Raw genomic sequence first — 8,227 nt, 5'->3', positions numbered from 1 at the left:
TTCCCTCCTGTATGGAGGGAACTATTTGAAATGGTGTCTGCTCTGTCACTTGGATCCCTGATTGAGCCTGATGTTATGCAGCATGAATGAAATATAAACCTTTATTGTTTTAAGTCATTGAGATTTGGGAGTTGTTCATTACTGTTAGCATAACTTAATCTGTCCTGATTTATAGGAAGAAGTGAGTGCGTATGGGTACTTAAAGCAAAGGATGACTTCAGAAGTCTGGGAGTCTAGGGACATTCAGATGCAAAAGCTGAAGCCAGGAGAAGGAGCAAAGAGAGGGAGATAATGATTAATGTATTTAATATCCTTCCTCTCCCCACCCCACCTCCTTATAACACACAACTCCCCAGTTTGCCTATGGTCTGCCTTCCAAATTTATTCATGCATTCATTCTAATCAAACAATTCCCTATACCTCTGATAAATCTTGAAAACTCTTGCCTCCTCCTCCCTACCTCTTCTCTTCCCTTATTCTAGTTAGAGAATCACAGAACTCATTGCTGGGGACTTAGAGACCAACTGGCTCGAATTCTACCTGTGTTGTGTATCCCTGCTATGCTGCCCTTACTTATGTTGACCTGAAATCCTTTTAGTTAAACTTTGACTCATTTGTGTTATTGAGGTTCACAGAATAAGTCTTACCTATATCTGCTTTCAGGAAAAATTGCCATGATCTATGAAGCTGGAACAAAGAATACATATTTGAAAACAAATTTAAAATATGCTCACTTAGAATTTGCTTTTTAAATTTTTTTTTTAAAGTAGGTCCAGAGGGCTTCCCTGGTGGTGTGGTGGTTAAGAATCCACCTGCCAGTGTAGGGGACACAGGTTCGAGCCCTGGTCCCAGAAGATCCCACGTGCTGAGGAGCAAATAAGCCCATGTGCCACAGCTACTGATCCTGTGCTCTAGAGCTTGTGAAGCACAACTACTGAAGCCCACACACCTAGAGCCCATGCTCCACAGCAAGAGAAGCCACTGCAATGAGAGACCTGCACACCGCAACGAAGAGTAGCCCCCGCTCACCGCAACTAGAGAAAACCTGCACACAGCAATGAAGACCCAACACAGCCAAAAATAAATAAAATAAAATAAATACATTTTTAAAAAAAGTAGATCCAGAAATATTAAGTTCAGAGTGATCCTATCTTGATAAAGGAGGGATATGTGTAAATATATATGAAATGAAAAGTCCAGAAAGCTATACATGCAAATGCCAGATATCTCTGCATGGTTGGGTTATGGCTATTTTCTATCTTCTTCTTTTTGTTTTTTGTTTTGTAAATTTTTGTTCAATAAATATGTATCATTTATATAATGAAAAAAGTTGTGATTCATATACATATACTTAAAGGCATTAACTTAATTGCCATGGCAATGAAACTGATAAAGAATACCAAGAAAATCATGACTAGAGAAGAATATAAATTCTAAGAAAATTGAGTATCGTGCATCTAACCAGGTAAATGGGTGAAAGGATTAAACAGTCTTTCCAAGGAGAATGAGTTTAGTCCTAATGGTATCAAAACTGAAGCCAAACCATAGTTCATAAATTTGTACTGAGGTCACATGGCATACGTGCTTGCTTTCAGGTAACTTGTTATGTATATAATCAATCTTGACCTTAGCCTACCCATAAATATTCAATTTTTTACAAATGTTTACAGAGGGCATAGTTTATGTTAAGCATTATACTGTACTATGTGGAGATATAAAGATTAATAAGAGATGATCTCAAAGAGTTCACAATTTCCTATTTAAAAAGTTATGAAGTAGGCTTGATTCTTTTTTTAAAATTAATTAATTAATTTTTTGCTGAGTTGGGCCTTCATTGCTGCGCCTGGGCTTTCTCTAGTTGCGGCGAGCAGGGGCTACTCTTCGTTGCGGTGTGCGGGCTTCTCATTGCAGTGGCTTCTCTTGTTGCGGAGCACGGGCTCTAGGTGTGCGGGTTTCAGTAGTTGTGGCTCACGGGCTGTAGAGCGCAGGCTCAGTAGTTGTGGCGCATGGGCTTAGTTGCTCCGCAGCATGTGGGATCTTCCCAGACCAGGCGGATTCTTAACCATTGCGCCACCAGGGGAGCCCCAGGCTTGATTCTTTACCTGGGAGTTTTTGGAAGGGGTGTAGTTAAAAGTAATACTATGCCCATTGTCTTTGCACATTCTCTAACCCAGTGAAGGGAGGATCTACCAGGAAGATTTTTGGTCTTAGCATCTTCAGTACTGATAATGCTGGCAAGACTAGCTGCTGCTTGCTGCCACCAAGACTGGTGGCTCTGCTCACTAAGTATTAGGTATAATTAGACAGGTGAGTACACCATTCTTCAAAGAAATAATTTATATCATCAGGGACAGCTTCCCCTTAGGGTAACTTCCTCCCTTTCTGCCTTTATGTTCTGCTCAATTGCTATGGGCAAAATCTTCTTGTCTCCTTCCATTCATCCTCCCTCACAGAAAGGTGAGGGATCAAGCATATATCCTAAATCTTCTTTGACCCCTGTTTCCAAGCATCACTAGTGAGAGATTCTGAGGCTTCTTTTTTTTTTTTTTTTTTTCAATTTTTATTGGAGTATAGTTGATTTACAGTGTTGTGTTTTTCAGGTGTACAGCTGAGGCTTCCTTCTTGATTCCTCTCTTCCTTTCATCAGTTTCACCCAATCCATTCCCACAACCTGTGATCTCTACCTCCAAAACAAAATGGCGGCAGAGATTGTTAGATGATTACCAAACCAGGTTCCCTTTCTACCTGGGCATAGTCATAGACTACATTTCTCTGCCTCCTTTGCAGTTAGGTGCATGGAGAATGTGGCTAGTTTCTAGTTAATAGAGTGTGGGTTAACTTGATGTATAACAGTTTCTGACCAGGCCCATAACAATTTCCCACAGGTGGTCATGCATTTGCCATCTCATGACTGAATGAGGAGGACTTTCATGGCCCTGGAAGAGAGTGCAGTCAAAAGGTAGAAGGAGCCCCATTCTCTCTGTACCAGATAGAAAGAAGCACACCAGTCAGGAAGACCAAAGAAAATTCTACTCTGTTAAACCACTGAGATTGGGATTTACTTGTTACCTTAACTCATATAATACAGTTATATTGTATTATATCTGCCTTTTTCTGTCTCTATGCTTCCAACCTAGTCCGTGACACCATAATCTCTTGCTTGGACTATTACAATAGCCTCCTGTGTCCTTCCACGTTTGCTTTCGACAAGTCATTCTCTGCATAGCAGCCTGAGTGATCTTTCAAAAGCATAAATCAGAACTTGTAATTCCCCTGCTTAAAAACTTAAGTACTCCTGTGGCACGAAAATAACGTCAGTCTCCTGATCTTGGTTTCTAACCTCCCCCATGTTCCGGTTCTTGTTCACATTTCCAACCTCACCCGCCCTGCTCTAACTTGAACATGCCAAGGTTATTCCCACCATAGAGATTTTGCAAAAGGGCACGCCTTTCCCTTCATCTTCTTCCTTACATTCAAATCTCAACTTAATTATGACCCTCTCAGTGAGGACTTTGTTGCCCAATCTAAAGCAGCCTCCTATAGCTTTTTATTGTATGATCCTATTTTTTTAATATAAATTTATTTATTTTTTAGCTGCATTGAGTCTTTGTTGCTGCATGTGGCTTTCTCTAGTTGTGGCGAGCAGGGGCTACTCTTCATTGCGGTGTGCAGGCTTCTCATTGCGGTGGCTTCTCTTGTTGCGGAGCTTGGGCTGTAGGCGTGCGGGCTTCAGTAGTTGTGGCTCGCAGCCTCTAGAGTGCAGGCTCAGTAGTTGTGGCACATGGGCTTAGTTGCTCCATGGCACATGGGATCTTTCCGGACCAGGGCTGGAACCCGTGTCCCCCGCATTGGCAGGCAGATTCCTAACCACTGTGCCACCAGGGAAGCCCTAGGATCCTGTTTTTTAAAGGTCAAGTTTTTCAAGATTTAATTTACATAGGGTGAGTCACCCTTTATAAGGTGTACCATTCTCTGAATTCTGACAAACATATACAATTGTGTAAGCACCATAATCAAGATGTAGGGGATCTCAAAGAGTGGATACATGTATATGTATAACTGATTCACTTTGCTGTACACCTGAAACTAACACAACATTGTAAATCAACTATACTCCAATAAAAATTTTAAAAAAGATGTAGAGCATCTCCATCACCCCAAAAAGTTCCCCGGTATCACCCTAATTTAGATCTATCACAACCTAATATTCTTTTTTTTTTTTTTTTTTGCGGTACGTGGGCCTCTCACTGCTGTGGCCTCTCCCGTTGCAGCTCCAGACGCGCAGGCTTAGCGGCCATGGCTCATGGGCACAGCCGCTCCGTGGCACATGGGATCTTCCCGGAACGGAGCACGAACCCGTGTCCCCTACATCGGCAGGCGGACTCTCAACCACTGTGCCACCAGGGAAGCCCCACAACCTAATATTCTTAAATACACTTATTGCAATCTAATATTTTTCTTGTTTATTTACATATTTGTTTATATTTTAACTCGTTTATTTTATTATTTGTCATCTTCTGCAAGGGTATAGATCCATGAAAGCAGGGACCTTATCTTCCTGGTTTACCTCTGTATGCTGTGCTGAGAATAGTACCTGGTACATCACAGATTCTGAACAAATATTTGTGGAAGGAAAGAAGGAAGGAAGGGAGGGAGGGAAGGAGGGAGGAGGGAAGAACCTCTTTGGGTCTTGCTTGACATATGTTTTCGTATGTCCAGCGGGGGTATGTAATAACATCCCTTTTAGAGTACTCGTGAGGGGAGGTGGAGAGGAGATGTTGACTATAAGAGCCCCTAGCATCATGCTGGCATTTAGTAGTGTTCAGTACCTAGAGTTCCTGTGAAGTCAGTCCATCAGTCTTCCTTGGCCTGTTTGGCGCTTTCAGTTAGACTGGTCTTATTTTTACTTTTGCTATTTTGTTCTATGGTGCTGCCCTCCACAGGTCCAGGGCTTCTCTCTCACTAGTGTCAACTCTTCAGGTCAGGGTGATCAGTGACCTCCCTCGATAGCCTCCATACTAACAGAAGAGAGAAGAAGCTTCCAGATTTCTTCCTGCTCTGGCCAGTAATTACACATATTTCTTTCAAAAGACCCACAGTGCTATTATGAGGAGCAAAATAAGGGACTCTCTGTGGTCTCCTGTCTTTATGGTTCCAGTGACTCAGCAAATAGAGTAGTTCACCTTTCTGTGAGGCTCTGGGCTCTCTCACGGATTTATTCCCTGCTCTGAGCCCCCTTTAGTGCTCAGCCTTGGCCCAAACCTCAGGAGAGTCAGCACCCTATGTGTCAGCCCTGACATACTTTTCCAAGGGACCGCCACCCACAGCTGATGTTCATCTAGCTCCAGGTTACAGTTGTCAGATTTCAAGTGAAAATGCTTTGTCACTATTCTCTAGCTTCCATCTCAAGGGGACTTTTATCTGCATACACTGGAGACCTTTGTTTTAATGCTTCTTAGCCAGTGTATGGTGGGAACAAAGCTCAGAGCACAGACTTTTTGCTGTAAGTAAAGCAGATACATTAGAAACTATACAACTTCTTACTAGGATGTTCCCTCTAACACCGTGTATAATAAGACAAATTAGAAGCAACTGTGATGTAAATCGACAAAGGAATGATTAAATAGATGATGGTTTGGCCATATCTTGGAATACTGTGCAACAGTGTAAAGAATGAGAAGGAAGAATTCCAAGACTGTTGGGAAACATTTTTCATTAGTATTATTATTTGAGTATTTAAATAATAATGTTGGTTACTGAGTAATTTCAGAACAATTTTTTTAAATTTATTTGATCTGGGGCTTCCCTGGTGACGCAGTGGTTGAGAGTCCGCCTGCCGACGCGGGGGGACGTGGGTTCGTGCCCCAGTCCGGGAAGATCCCACATGCCGTGGAGCAGCTGTGCCCGTGAGCCATGGCCGCTGAGCCTGCGCGTCCGGAGCCTGTTGCTCCGCAACGGGAGAGGCCACAACAGTGAGAGGCCCCCGTACTGCAAAAACAAACAAACAAACAAACAAACAAAAATTTATTTGATCTGTTACCAAATTTGAAACCTGGGAGAGAGGTGGAGGAGCACCTTTTTAACACCCTCTTGTGGAGAGTGTATCCTCAATGTAGAAACAGAGGCCCAGAGAAATTATTGCGTTGACCAAGAGGTTTGTTCGGTTTTTCCTGTAAGATGGCTCTAGTAGCACTTAGCTGTCTTTAATTTCATTCGAAACAATTTTATTAGTTTGTATTGTGACAGCTGTCATATCAAAATGCATTTAAAAAAAATCAAAATTGGTGAATTTTTGTATAGCCATTTTAATATTGAAGATGGAAGAAAAAAAGCAACATTTCCGGCATAGTATGCTTTATTATTTCAAGAAAGGTAAAAACACAACTGAAATGCAAAAAAAGATTTGTGCAGTATACGGAGAAAGTGCTGTGACTGATAGAATGTGTCAGAAATGGTTTGCGAAGTTTCATGCTGGAGATTTCTTGCTGGACAATGCTCCACAGTTGGGTAGACCATTTGAAGTTGATAATGATCAAGTCGAGACATTCATTGAGAACAATCAACCTTATACCATGAGGGAGATAGCCGACATACTCAAAATATCCAAATCAAGCATTGAAAATCATTTGCAGCAGCTTGGTTATGTTCATCGCTTTGATGTTTGGGTTCCACATCAGTTAAGCAAAGAAAACCTTCTTGACCCTATTTCCTCATGCGATTCTCTATTGAAACATAATGAAAACGTTCTGTTTTTAAAACAAATTGTGACAGGCAATGAAAAGTAGATACTGTATAATAATGTGGAATGGAAGAGATTGTGGGGCAAGCAAACTGAACCACCACCAACCACACCAAAGGTTGGTCTTCATCCAAAGAAGGTGATGTTATGTATATGGTGGTATTGGAAGGGAGTCCTCTATTATGAGCTCCTTCTGGAAAACCAAACGATTAATTCCAACAAGTACTGCTCCCAATTAGATCAACTGAAAGCAGCACTAGATGAAAAGAGTCCAGAATTAGTCAACAGAAAACACATAATCTTCCATCAGGATAACACAAGACTACATGTTTCCTTGATGACGGAGCAAAAACTGTTATATCTTGGCTGGGAAGTTCTGATTCATCCGCTGTATTCACCAGACATTGCACCTTCAGATTTCCATTTATTTCCATTTATTTTTTTAATTTCCATTTATTTTTTACAAAATTCCCTTAATGGAAAAAATTTTAATTCCCTGGAAGACTGTAAAAGGCACCTGGAACAGTTCTTTGCTCAAAAAGATAAAAATTTTGGGAAGATAGAATTATGAAGTTGCCTGAAAAATGGCAGAGGGTAGTGGAACAGAAGGGAGAATACATTGTTCAGTAAAGTTCTTGGTGAAAATGCAAAATGTGTCTTTTATTTTTACTTAAAAACTGAAAGCACTTTTTGGCCAACCCAATAAACTGTCTTGGCTTGTCAAGGTCATATTTATCAGAATCTGGATTAAGACCCAAGTCTGTTGATTCCTGTTCACACATCGTTAATAAAGCCAACATGTTTTCTCCCAGAGAAGGGAAATATGGTGTTTCCTGAAAGCCTTTTTACCTATCTAATACCCTGTCACTGCACGGCCAATGCTCAGAGATATCGATGGCCTTAGGATCAAGGGGAGGCTGACACATAAATCATGCTGCGGCATCCTTGAAATGGAAGATAATATTGCATATAATGGGATGAAACATGGTAGCTAGTCGCAATAAACACATTATCAGTTGGAGTCTTTAAACAAAGAATTATCTTTAAACAGTGTTAATATTTGGATGTGATAATCTTGCCAGGGCCAAAATGTTCTAAGCAGAGGAAAATACACATGTGGAAGTTCAGAAACCGAAACAGCTGATTCCTTTGGAGAACAGCAAGTTCTTCAGTTTAGCAGGGGAAAGGGACATAGTAGGAGATGGGGAAGTGATCGGAAATGAGACCAGAGGGAGGCACGAGCCAAGTCTTCTTTGCAAACCTAAGGAGTTTGAATTTTTATCCTGAAGTTAGAGGGCATCTCTTAAGGGCCAAGAAACTGTCTACAGCATGTTTCTTTGCATAATTACTTCAGCCTTCATGACTCTTTTCAGGAGTCTCTAGTTCATGAACTTCTGTGACTCACTCCTTGGTCCAATTAAATTCATTTATTTGAGAGAATTAAGGGCAGTAATCTTTTTTTTTTTTTTTTTTTTTTTTTGGGTTTTG

Source organism: Lipotes vexillifer, unplaced genomic scaffold (assembly GCF_000442215.2).
Source record: "Lipotes vexillifer unplaced genomic scaffold, Lipotes_vexillifer_v1.1 scaffold193, whole genome shotgun sequence".
Lineage (NCBI taxonomy): Eukaryota > Metazoa > Chordata > Mammalia > Artiodactyla > Lipotidae > Lipotes > Lipotes vexillifer.
This window is presented reverse-complemented; position numbering follows the sequence as displayed.